Below are 13,041 nucleotides of genomic sequence, written 5' to 3' on the forward strand. Positions count from 1 at the left end.
AGGCGCAGGTTGCAGTGAGCCGAAATCGCGCCACTGCACTCCAGCCTGGGCAACAACAGAGACTTTGTCTCAGAAAAAAAAAAAAAATGCCAGGCGCGGTGGCTCAGGCCTGTAATCCCAGCACTTTGGGGGGCCAAGGCAGGTGGATTACCTGCAGTCGGGAGTTCGACACCAGTTCAGGTCTTTGGAACATTCTGAGAGTCTGGGTAGAGGAAATTTTCTACCCTCCAGGGAACGCCAACAGGGACAGAGAGGACTGCAAATTCTGGCGCATCTCTTCCCAAGGTGGCGTCTGCATACACTCCCCGCAACATGGAGAAACCCCGTCTCTACTAAAAATACAAAATTAGGCAGGCGTGGTGGTGGGTGCCTATAATCTCAGCTACTCAGGAGGCTGAGGCAGGAGAATCGCTTGAACCCGGGAGGTAGAGGTTGCGGTGAGCTGAGATTGCGCCATTGCACTCCAGCCTGGGCAACAAGAGTGAAACTCCGTCTCAAAAAGAAATATTATCCTGTTTATTTCTTGGTTTGTCAGTGGCTTCCCCAGACTGGCTGGCTCATGGGGCAGGGCTTGGGTCCCCAGCATGACCTGGCACCCAGTAGGCACTCAGTCAACAGGTGCTGAATAAACATCCTTGTCTGTGACGGAAGCTTGAACTCTTACTTGGAGAATTACAAACGAAGACTGAGGATCTTTGGACTTTGGGGCAGGAACGACCCTCCCCCTGCCCCTTCCCCAGCCCTCACCGACCACCCCAGGGATTACAGCCTGTCTCAGGGGGACCTGCAGGTGAGGTGGTCCTCACCCTCAGTGACACAAGGCGGGACCTCTCAGGGCTGGAGATGGAGGAGGCCGGGGTGCAGGCGCAGGCAGGCAAAGAATGCTGCCGCAGACGAGAACGAATAAACAGGCTCCTTGGATGTCAGAGGCAGGGGGTGGGGGGATGCTTTGAACCTCACGCCTGGCTGGGGATGTTTGGACAAGGCAGGCGGCCAGTGGGTGTCATCAGGGCTAAAATTAACCTCCACTTCCCGCTCGGCCCCTCCCCCTGGGCCAGGAGGGAGGCTGGGGCCCCGGCCATCACTTCAGTGAGCACTGTGTGCCGGACCAAGCTCCTTGAAGAAATCAATGCACTTGGTCTTCTCAACAACCTGGACAGCTGCTATCAGTAATGGCATTGTGATTCATCCCCATTTTACAGGCGAGGAAACTAAGGCACCGAGAAAGAGGGAGGCTTATAGCCACACAACTCTCAAGCAGCAGAACCAGGACTCGAACCCGGGATTCAGGGAGTGTGTTCTCACCTGGAGGCCTCCCTGAAAGCCAGGGGAGATGAAAGAGGCCCTGAGTGATGAGTCCTTGGGGGAGGTGGGCATGCGACCCCTCACTCACTCTCCCCTAGGGACCTCTCCAGAGGCTTCCAGAGTTACAGTAACTTTGAGTCGTTTTGTGCAAATTCCAAGAGATGCCTGCTGTGCCAGCGACCCGCTGGGGACCTCAAACACCCTCATAGAGCCAGGGAAGGGTCAAGGAGGGGGCGGGGACAGGGCTGGTGGGCTGTGGAAACCTCATGCAGATGGTGAGATATTAAAATACATCCACTCCACAAAAATTAGCCGGGCGTGGTGGCACACGTCTGTAATCCCAGCTACTCAGGAGGCTGAAGCAGGAGAATCACTTGAACCCGGGAGGCAGAGGTTGCAGTGAGCCGAGATTGTGCCACTGCACTCCAGCCTGGGAGACAGAGCGAGACTCTGTCTCAAAAAAGTTGTAAAAAAAAAATTAAAGAAAAAATCCACTCCAGACCAGTGCAGTTGCACATGCCTATAATCCCAGCGCTTTGGGAGGCTGAGGCAGGAGGATCTCTTGAGCCCAGGAGTTCGAGACCAGCCTCGGCGACATAGCAAAACTCCTTCTTTACCAAAAAAGTTACTCGAGTGTGGGGGTGCACGCCTGTAGTCTCAGCTACTAGGGAGGCTGAGGCACGAGAATTGCTTGAACCTGGGAGGCGGAGGTTGCAGTGAGCCAGGATCACACCACTGGACTCCAGCCTGGGCAACAGTGCAAAACTCCATCTCAAAAAAAAAAAAAAAAAGGAATGAATGATATGAATGATGCTATAAAAGAACTGCATGGGATATACTTATGCCAAGCCGTGATTCATTATCTATCTGAAATCCAAACTTAACTGGATGTCTTGGATTTTTATTTGTTAACTCTGATGACTTCAGCTGGGTGGGGGCTCGGGGGGGGGGGTGTCCCTGTAAGGGCAGGTGACAGAAGCAAAGGCAGGCAGTAAGGAGGTGAAACCAGAGCCACACCAGGCGCTCAGGTGGCTTCCAGGACTCAACGCCTTCCTGATGGGCTTCCCAGGTGCCTCCGGGACCAGCCAGATGGAGGAGGCTTCGGGGCCTCCCTGGCCCCCACCCCCTGGGCCAGCCCCTCACCACCTCCCAGGTCCCTCCTGCCGGGCTCATTATTCATCTTTAACGGTCGTCACTCGGCAGGGGGAGTGCGGGCTGGGAACACCTGGGACTCCCAGGCTCTCAGTGGGCGGCCTCACTAATGGGCTGAGGCCCCCATTAGAGAGGCAGTAACGGGTGGGAAGGGGGTCCCGGCTCACCAAGGAGCTGGCCTAGGGCAGGAAGCGTCCAATTTGAGGCAGGGGCGGGAAATAGACTTCTGCCACCCCCACCCTGCCATTTCCTTTCCTGTCGAGGCAGGAGTCCAGGGAAGCACCTCTGAACGCCTTCACCCCTCCCAGTCTCCACCTGGACGGAGTCCTGCTGGGCCCCCCAGACGCAGTGGGGGCTGCTCTGGCACTCCTGCCTCCCCATACCCCAGGCAGGGGGTAGGATGGATGCCCCAGCCTTGACTGTCCAGCTCCCCATGTGCCAGGCTTGGTCAAGAGAGTGGCTCACGGCTAAGGAGTGGAAACTGACACCCAGAGAAGGATCTAGAACCTCGGACTTTCTGTGCTCTTAGCCAGTCTCCTTTCTGTCTCTCCTCTGAGCCGTCACACATGATGTCCCTCTCTCCCGGGCAACTCTTTTCCCTTCCTGGCAAGCCCCCTTCCCCTGGAAGCGTCCTCAACCTGGCTGGGTCAGTCCCTCCTCTGGGTCCCCATCTGCCTGTGTGACCTCATCACACCCTGCTCGGCCCGAGTTGTGACTGCTCAGTCATGTGTTGTCTCCAGCACTGGGCTGTGAGTCTTGGGAGTGGGGACTCAGTCTGTCTTGGGTAAGGTCCAGCTCACAATGGACAGATATGCTCCGGTGTCAGTCACAGCTGCCCCGACTTGGCCCCCATTTGCTATGTGACCCTGGGTAAGTAGCTATGCCTCTCTGAGCCTTGTTTTCCCCATCTGTAAAAATGAGACACCAGCACCCCCATCGTAACCCAAATTACACTGAGATGGCAAAGAAATTATGTACAGAAGTTTCTGGAACTGTGCTTGGGAACACAGAGGAGGGGCAGCGGGTGTTTATTTAAAATTTTAGGCAAATTGGCTGAGTGCAGTAGCTCACACCTGTAATCACTGCACTTTGGGAGGCTGAGGCAGGTGGATAACATGAGCCCAGGAGTAGGTGATCAGCCTGGGCAAGATGGGGAAACCCCAGCTCTCAAAATAAAAAAAATCAGGGTGTGATGGTGCACACCTGTAGTCCAGGTAATTTGGGCGGCCGAGGTGGGAGGATCGCTTGGGCCCAGGTGTTGGAGGCTGCAGTGAGCTATGATGCTCCACTGCACTCCAGCCTGGGTGACAGAGGGAGCTCCTGTCTCTTAAAAAAACAGACAAGACCGGGTGCTGTGGCTCACACCTGTAATTCCAGCCCTTTGGGAGGCTGAGGTGGGCAAATCATGAGGTCAAGAGATTGAGACCATCCTGGCCAACATGGCGAAACCCCGTCTCTACTAAAAATACAAAAATTAACTGGGCATGGTGGCACGCACCTGTAGTCCCAGCTACTCAGGAGGCTAAGGCGGGAGAATCGCTTGAACCCAGGAGGTGGAGGTTGCAGTGAGCCGAGATCACGCCATTGCACTCTAGCCTAGTCAACAGAGTGAGACTCTGCCTCAAAAAAGAAAAAAAAAAATGTCCCTACACACCTATTAGAATGGCCAAATCCAAAGCACTGCCAACACCAACCCCAAACGCCACCAACCCCTGAAGACAGGGAGCAACAGAAAGTGTCACTCATTGCCGGTGGGAATGCAGAATGGCACAGCCACTTTGGAACAGTTTGGCAGTTTCCTGTAAAACTAAACACACTCTTATGATGCGACCTAGAAATGGCACTCCTAGGTATTTACCCAAAGGAGTTAAAACCGAACATCCACACAAAAACCTGTACACAGATGTCTAGGGCAGCGTTATTCACCATTGCCAAGACTTGGAAGCAGCCAAGATGTCCTTCGGCAGGAGAACAGGGGTGTTCAGACGATAAAATACTATTCAGGCTGGGCGCGGTGGCACATGGCTCTAATCCCAGCACTTTGGGAGGCAGAGGCGGGTGAATCACCTGAGGTCAGGAGTTCGAGACCAGACTGGCCAACATAGTGAAACCCTGTCTCTACTAAAAATACAAAAATTAGCTGGGCGTGGTGGCACAAGCCTGTAGTCCCAGCTACTCAGGAGGCAGAAGAATCGCTTGAACCCAAGAGGCAGAGGTTGCAGTGAGCCGAGATCGCGCCACTGCACTCCAGCCTGGGTGACAGAGCAAGACTCCGTCTAAAAATATATATATAAGAAATGAGCTGTCAAGTCATGAAAAGACATAGAGGAACCTTAAATGCATTTTTTTTTTTTTTTTTTTGAGACGGAGTTTCACTCTTGTTGCCCAGGCTGGAGTGCAGTGGCACGATTTTGGCTCACTGCAACCTCTTCCCCACTCCCCGGGTTCAAGCGATTCTCCTGCCTCAACCTCCCAAGTAGCCGAGATTACAGGCATCCACCACCACGCCTGGCTAATTTTTTGTATTTTCAGTAGAGACGGGGTTTTGTCATCTTGGCCAGGCTGGTCTCGAACTCCTGACTGCAGGTGATCCGCCTGCCTTGGCTTCCCAAAGTGCTGGGATTACAGGCGTGAGCCACCGCGCCCAGCCCTTCAATGCATACTACTGAGTGAAAGAAGTCCATCTGAAAATGTGACACACTGTGTGATTCTAGCTACAGAATATTCCAGAAAGAGGAAAACTATGGAGACAGTAAAAAGGTCAGTGGTTGTCAGGGACTTGGAAGGGGAAGGGATGAACGGGCAGAGCACAGTGGATTTTTAGGGCAGTGAAACTACTCTGCATGATACTGTAATGGTGGACACATGTCATTACACATTCATCCAAACCCACAGAATATATGAATACAACAACAGGAGTGAACCCTCGTGTCAACTATGAACTTTCTTTCTTTTTTTTTTTTTTTGAGACGGAGTCTTGCTCTGTCACCCAGGCTGGAGGGCAATGGCCCGATCTCGGCTCACTGCAAGCTCTGCCTCCCCAGGTTCAAGTGATTCTCCTGCCTCAGCCTCCCGAGTAGCTGGTACTACAGGTGCGTGCCACCACGCCTGGCTAATTTTTTTGGATTTTTAGTAGAGATGAGGTTTCACCATGTTGCCCAGGCTGGTCTCAAACTCCTGACCTCAGGTGATCCACCCACCTCGGCCTCCCAAAGTGCTGGGATTACAGGCATGAGCCACTGTGCCTGACCTGAACTTTCATTAATTAATACTGATGCATCAGTTCTAATAAATGTCTCACACTAATGCAAGATATTGATAATATGTGTGGGCAACACAGCGAGACCTCGTCTCTTCAAAAAGATGAAAAAATTAGTTGGACGTGGTGGTGCACGCCTGTAGTCCCAGCTACTCAGGAGGCTGAGGAGGGAGAATTGCTCGAGCCCAGGAGTTTGAGGCTGCAGTGAGCTGGACTGCACCTCTGAACTGCAACCTGGGCGACAGAGCGAGATACTGTCTGTATAAAAAGATAAAATTAGCTGTGTGTGGTGGCTTATTTTATCCCAGCACTTTGGGAGACAGAGGCAGGAGACTGGCTTGAGTCCAGGAATTTGAGACCAGCTTGGACAACATAGGGAGACCATCTCTACAAATAATTTAAAAATTAGCCAGGCACGGTGGTGCATGCCTGTAGTCCTAGCTACAGGCTGGAGGACTGAGCCTAGGAGTTTGAGGCTGCAGTGAGCTGTGGTTGAGTGTGGCACTCTGGCCTGGGCAACAGAGCCAGATCCTGCCCCCAAAAGATAATAATAATAAAATAAAATAATGTTTACTAACTAAAAACATTTTTCAGGAAAGGTGTGGGCATATTTATCCATGTCAAAATGACATTTATTTATTTATTTATTTATTTTTCCAAGATGGAGTCTTGCTCTGTCATGCAGGCTGGAGTGCAGTTGCGTGATCTTGGGTCACTGCAACCTCTGCCTCCCGGGTTCAAGTGATTCTCCTGCCTCAGCCTCCTGAGTAGCTGGGACTACAGGTGCGTGCCACCACGCCCAGCTAATTTTTTTTTTTTTTATTTTTAGTAGAGGCAGGGTTTCACCATGTTGGCCAGGCTGGTCTCAAACTCCTGACCTCATGATCTGCTTGCCTCGGCTTTCCAAAGTGCTGGGATTACAGGCGTGAGCCACCATACCCGGTCAAAAATGACATTTACTACAAGTTCTTCATTGCTGCCCGGTGTCTAGTAGCAGAAGACAGGAGGGCAGGACGTGTGATTTCACCAGACCAATGGTCCAGCCTCCAGATGGAATATTACACTGTCGTTACAAAAGAGGGGGATGTCCTGCACTCGAAGAAAAGACATCAAAGGTGCATTGTTAAGAGGCAACTACGCTGAGCTGCAAGAAAGCACTGTGTGATGTTGTTTCTGTGGGGAAAAGAAAATATACAGACATGCTTGTTTCTGCGTGGAGCATGGCTGGAAGGAGAAACTAGAAACCGACTAATGGCCTCTGGGGATGGCCTGGGGCTTGGGGAGTGGCTGGTATTTATTCTAAAAGCTCTCTGGAATCTTTCGAATTCTATGGCATGAGTCCGTTTTACCTCTAAAAGAGGAAAGATACATTGTAAAATGCATTTTAGAAAGAGTGCTGAGAAAAAAAAATGGACAAAATAGAAGACTTTGGATTAGTTTTAAAAGGCTAGGGTGGCGGGGGTGGTGGCTGTAGATTTCAGGCCAGGCCATCGCTCTGCCTGCTGCCCCTCAGTTTGGGCTGAATCCCTCACCAGGCCCCACCGCGAGGACCCCCCGAGCGCTGCTCTTGTCCTGGCTCACACCTTTCCTACTCTGGTTCAGCGAGGGTTCAGAGCCCAGTGGGGACCCCTGGAAGGTGAGATGTGGGCTGGGCTGGGGCCAGGGACAGGGCCAAGACTGCCGGAGCCCCTTGCAGCTCGGCCTGACCACCCAGCTTTCCAGGAAGCCCGAGGAGAGGCTTGGCTGGCTCAGAACAGAGACCTGTGTGCGCCAATGGTGGGGCTGGGGGCCAAATGAGGCCCCTCTGAGCGCCCACGCTCTGAGGAGGACCACAGCAAGTGGAGGGAGGGTGGCTAGAAAAGAGATACGCAGGGAGGGAGGCCCAGGCAGCCCTGTGCCTCAGTTTCCCCATGGGCCAAGTGTCTCACTGGCTGCGTGGCCCTTGTGGACGCAGGGGATGCCCAAGATGATTTGGCACCAGGGAACTATGGCTTCATTGGGTTCTAGCCTTGGATGCTAAGCCAGGTAGGACAAGGAGGGGGGGGCAAGTCCCGCCCCCACTTCTGGAGCCCTGAAGTAATGACTAACCGGCTTTAGGCTTTAAGGCTGCAGCCTCCCACCAGAACACAGCCAGGAGAACGTCAGGTCCTCTCTCCTAAGATCTCTATCCCGTCTACTCCCTCTTCCTCCCGCTGTGCTCTGATGGGGACCCTGTGGGCACAGGGATGTGGCACCCCCAAGACATTGAGGGCTCTGGGCCCCTCTTGGTTTAGAGACAGGGTCTTGCTCTGTCACCCAGGCTGGAGTGCAGTGGCAGGATCATAGCTCACTGCAGCCTCAAACTCCTGGGCTCAAGTGATTCCTCCACCTTAGCCTCCTGAGTAGCTGGGACTACAGGTGTGTACCACCACACCTGGCTCCAGCCCCCTTTTTGAGCAGCTCTTTTGGGGGTACCCTAGTGGGCCAGTGTTGGTCCCAGGGGTCTTTGTCAGGACAAGGGAAATGTTTGGCCCAGAAGTGCCTGTCTATGGTGGAAGCAAGATCTGCAGCTGGCCACGGTGACTCCCGCCTGTAATCCCAGCACTTTGGGAGGCTGAAGCAGGAGGATCACTTGAGGCCAGGAGTTCAAGACCAGCCTGGGCAACGCAGTGAGACTCCATCTCTACAAACAATTTAGAAATTAGCCAGGTGTGCTGGTGCATGCCTGTAGTCCCAGCTTCTTGGGAGGCTGAGGCAGGAGAATCATCTGAGCCCAGGAGTTTGAGGTTTCAGTGAGCTATGACCTTACCACTGCACTCTAATCTGGGCAACAGGGCAAGACCCTGTCTTATTATTATTTTCTGAGATGGAGTTTTGCTCTTGTCACTCAGGTTGGAGTGCAATGGCTCGATCTCAGCTCACTGCAACCTCCACCTCCTGGGTTCAAGCGATTCACCTGCCTCAGCTTCCTGAGTAGCTGGAATTACAGGCTCACACCACGATGCCTAGCTGCTTTTCATTTATTTGTTTATTTTTGTTTATTTATTTATTTTTGGAGACAGAGTCTTGCTCTGTTCCCTCAGGCTGGAGTGCAGTGACACAATCTCGGCTCACTGCAACCTCTCCCTCTCAGGTTCAAGCGATTCTCCTGCTTCAGCCTCCCAAGTAGCTGGGATTACAGGCGCCCGCCACCACACCCGGCTAATTTTTGTATTTTTAGTAGAGATGGGGTTTTGCTGTGCTGGCCAGGCTGGTCTCGAACTCCTGACCTCAAGTGGTCTGCCGACCTTGGCCTCCCAAAGAGCTGAGATTACAGGCGTTGAGCCACTGCACCTGGCCAAGACCCTTTCTTTAAAAAAAAAAAAAGTATATATATATATATAAAAAATATATATACACACACACAGTCAGTAGTTGCTTCATGATGGGTACATGTTCTGAGAAATTCGTCATTAGATGATTTTGCCATGCGCAAACATCCTAGCATACACACGCCCAGATGGTAGCGTGTACTGCACACCAGGCTTCATGGTACCGCCTACTGTTCCCACACTACAAACCTACAGAGCGTGTGACTGTACTGAATACAGCAGGCGATTGTAACACGACAAGTATTTGTCTCTAAACATCCACAAACAGAAAAGGTACAGTAAAAATATGGTATAAATTCTTATGGGAGCCAAGCACGGTGGCTCACGCCTGGAATCCCAGCACTTTGGGAGGCTGAGGAGGGCAGATCACTTAAGGTCAGGAGTTCGAGATCAGCCTTGCCAACTTGACAAAACCCCGTCTCTACTAAAAATACAAAAAAAAAAAAAAAAAAAATAGCCGGGCGTGGTCATGGGCAACTGTAATCCCAGCTACTCAGGAGGCTGAGGCAGAGAATCACTTGAACCTGGGAGACGGAGCTTGCAGTGAGCCGAGATCTCGCCACTGCACTCCAGCCTGGGTGATGGAGCGAAACTCCGTCTCAAAAAAACAAAAACAAAAAACATAAAATTAGCTGAGCGTGGTGGCGCGCACCTGTTATCCCAGATACTTGGGAGGCTGAGGCAGGAGAATCGCTTCAACCCCTGGGTGACAGAGACTCTGTCTCGAAAAAAAAAAAAGTCTTATGGGACCCCCTTCACACATGCAGTCTGTCAGTGACCGAAACGCTGTTATACTGCACATGACTGTTTGTTGAATGAATTCTGAGTCTTGCCCCCGGGTCTGGAGGGCTTCTCTCGCCCTGCCTTCCCGCACTCCACTGCAGCCGTCATCTCATCGCGGGGAGAGTGAGAAGAACCCTGACCCCTCTCCCAGCGCCCACACCACCCAGGCAGCAGAGCAGGGCCAGGCAGGGTGCAGAGCCACCACTAAGTGGTTCTCAGGCCCCACCTCTGAACCTCCCACCCTTTGCGGACCAGGAGATTCATTCATTTGTTTATCCATTCATTCGTTCCACGCATAGCTCTCCAGCCCTGCTGCGTTCCTCGGCTGGGTGCCGGGGTGTAAGCAGAGGAGATAACAGCCAGGATACGTCCCAGTCCTCAAGGAGGTACACGTAAATAACACACGTGATGGTGACGCGGGGTTTAGAAACTGGCACGGGCTACGGGAAAAACTAGAAGGCAAATGAGTGTGGGGTGCTGGTGGCCTGGGGGGGAGAGGAGGAGGTGGCTTGTGAACTGAGAACTGGAGGAGGTGAGGGGTGAACTCAAGAGCTTAGAGACCCCCGGCAGCGGGGCCTGGGTCAGCGCCAGCCCAGGGCAGCGTTCTTTCTTTCTTTCTTTATTTTTCATACAAAGTCTCACTCTGTCTCCCAGGCTGGAGTACAGTGGCGTGATCTTGGTTCACTGCAACCTCCACCTCCCGGGTTCAAGGGATTCTCCTGCCTCAGCCTCCCCAGTAGCTGGGATTACAGGCGCCTGCCACAACACCTGGCTTATTTTTATATTTTTAGTAGAGACAGGGTTTCACCGTGTCGGCCAGTGTGGTCTCAAACTCCTGACCTCAAGTGATCCGCCGGCCTCGGCCTCCTGAAGTGCTGGGAGTACACGCATGAGCCGTGGCGCTGGGCCAGGACAGTGTTCTTGGAGCCTTGTCTCTGCTGAGGATGTCTCCAGAGATGGGTTCTCGGGAAGCAAGTGCGTGCCCCGCAGCCCCCAGGCACCTCTCCTGGGCCAGGAGGCCCCTGATCGCCCACTGCTCTCCCTCACAGCAGGCCTTTACTGTCGCTGTGTGCTCTGCCTGGACCACCCTCCCGCTGGGCACACCTGGAAAAGCCTCTTCATCCTTGGGCCCTCTCTGCTGCGCCGCCTCCTCCTCTAGGAAGCCCTCCTAGCTCCCCAGGGGGACTCTGCCCCTCAGTTCCAGTCCTGACTGCCTGGGGCTGGGAGGGGCTCCATGAAGTTCAGGGTGAACTCCGGAAGGGTCCCCCACAGCCCCCCCAGGGAGCCCGCTGGGGCAGATGTTCTAGACGGGGGCCCTCTTGCGTGTAGGGCAGGAGTGACATCAGCCGTCCACAACCTAGTAAATGTTTATGGGCCAGGGGGCCTGGGCTTTGGGGTTCCCTGGAGCCTAGCAAGAGGCCACCCCCTCCTGTTCCATTCTGGGGGGCCTCTCCTGCAGGCGGGGTGGGGGTGCCTGGCAGGCCTGCGCCAACCTTGGCAGCTGGCCCGGAATGGGCTGGGTAGGCGGCGAGCACAGCCCCTGGTCTGAGCCGTCGGCTCCCTTGAACACGGGGGCACCTGGGGCTGGGAGGTGCGAAGGGGCTTGTTGCCTTTACATTTCCAGTTCGCCCACCCCGGGCGGGCCTGAGTGTGTGATCCGTGGAAGAGGGCTGAGAGATCCGGTACAGGGTTTGGGCCACACATGGGCCTGGAGGGCTGGGGAAGGGCTGACAGGGAGCGGAGGCCTTCGTGGAACTGGTCCCAGAAGCGGCTGTGGTGCAGGGCTGAGGGTGACCGTCGTGGGGACTTGGACTAGTCTTTTCTCCTGTCCAGCCTTCGGTGTCCTTGGCTGGAGATTTGGGGCTATATTGCCTATTCCTAGAAGCTGCCACCTGGCTGCTGCAGGCAGGATGCATGGGAAGGAAGGGGGATGAGGGACAGACAAGGACTCGAGTGCGGAGGAAGGGATGGAATCTGACGCCTGTTGTCACCGCGGGGCTGGGGGCCTGGGGATGACCACCCGGGTCCACGCTGCCTGACAGGCCGTGCCGCGGTGGGCGCTGCCCCCTGCCGGCCGCAGCAGAGACAGAGGAGGCTGGTGCCCTTGAGCGGATGGGATGCCTGCAGGGAGCTGGAACTGTCTTTCTTTGTGAGGCATCTCTGAGGGGCCCTGATTCCCATTTACTAGGTGGAAAAGCTGAGGAGTGGGAGCTGCCGTCCTCTGAGGACAGAACAAGGAAAGAATCAAGTGCTGGGATTTGAACCCAGAGCCTTTGTTTTAACAACAACTCTGTTAGGGCCTGGACAGGTGTCAGGACCCCTGCCCCTCTGGGGCGGGGTAGGCGTGTCCACCCTTTCTCAGGGAGCCCGAGGCCCAGGCACCCAGCTCCAGAAGTGGACATGACTCTGAGCTACTGCATGCCCACCTTGGGCTGGAACACATGTGGACATCTGTGCTCTCTCCAGAGAGGACGTTCGAGGCAGGGGCTGAAAGAAGGGACCCAGAATCTCTGCACACAGTGGCTGGGCACAGTGGCTGATACCTATAAACCCAGCACTCTGGGAGGCCGAGGTGGGAGGACTGCTCGAGGCCAGGAGTTTGAGACTAGCCTGCACATCACAGTGAGATCCTATCGCTACAAAAAATAAAAATAAAAACAATTAGCTGGCTGTGGTGGTGCACACCTGCGGTCCCAGCTACCAGGGAGGCCTGAGATGAGAGGGTCGCATGAGCCAGGGAGGTCAAGGTTCCAGTGAGCCATGATCCTGCCACTGCCCTCCAGCTTGAGAGACAGAGTAAGACTATGTCTCAAAAAGACGAATTTTTTAGTAGAGACAGGGTCTCATTGCGTTGCCCAGGCTGGTTCCAAACTCCTGGCCTTGAGCAATCCTCCCGCCTCCACCTCCCAAAGTGCTGGGATTACAGGCTCAAACCACCAGGCCCAGCCTACAACTTTTTTTTTTTTTTTTTGAGATGGAGTCTCGCTCTGTCGTCCAGGCTGGAGTGCAGTGGCCGGATCTCGGCTCACTGCAAGCTCCGCCTCCCGGGTTTACGCCATTCTCCTGCCTCAGCCTCCTGAGTAGCTGGGACTACAGGCACCCGCCACCTCGCCCTGCTAGTTTTTTGTATTTTTTAGTAGAGACGGGGTTTCACCGTGTTAGCCAGGATGGTCTTGATCTTGTGACCTCGTG

General features: G+C 54.0%; 1 protein-coding gene and 1 pseudogene across 2 annotated transcripts in view; both read right to left on the bottom strand.

Annotated features, from left to right (window-relative positions):
* LOC112612385 (alpha-(1,3)-fucosyltransferase 5) overlaps positions 1-13,041 on the bottom strand; it is a 46,864-nt gene that overhangs the window by 24,191 nt on the left and 9,632 nt on the right. The gene's annotated exons all lie outside the window — the stretch shown is intronic.
* Positions 11,091-12,269, bottom strand: LOC112612854 (annotated as a pseudogene).

Source organism: Theropithecus gelada, chromosome 19 (genome assembly GCF_003255815.1).
Source record: "Theropithecus gelada isolate Dixy chromosome 19, Tgel_1.0, whole genome shotgun sequence".
In the NCBI taxonomy this organism is placed as follows: Eukaryota; Metazoa; Chordata; class Mammalia; order Primates; family Cercopithecidae; genus Theropithecus; species Theropithecus gelada.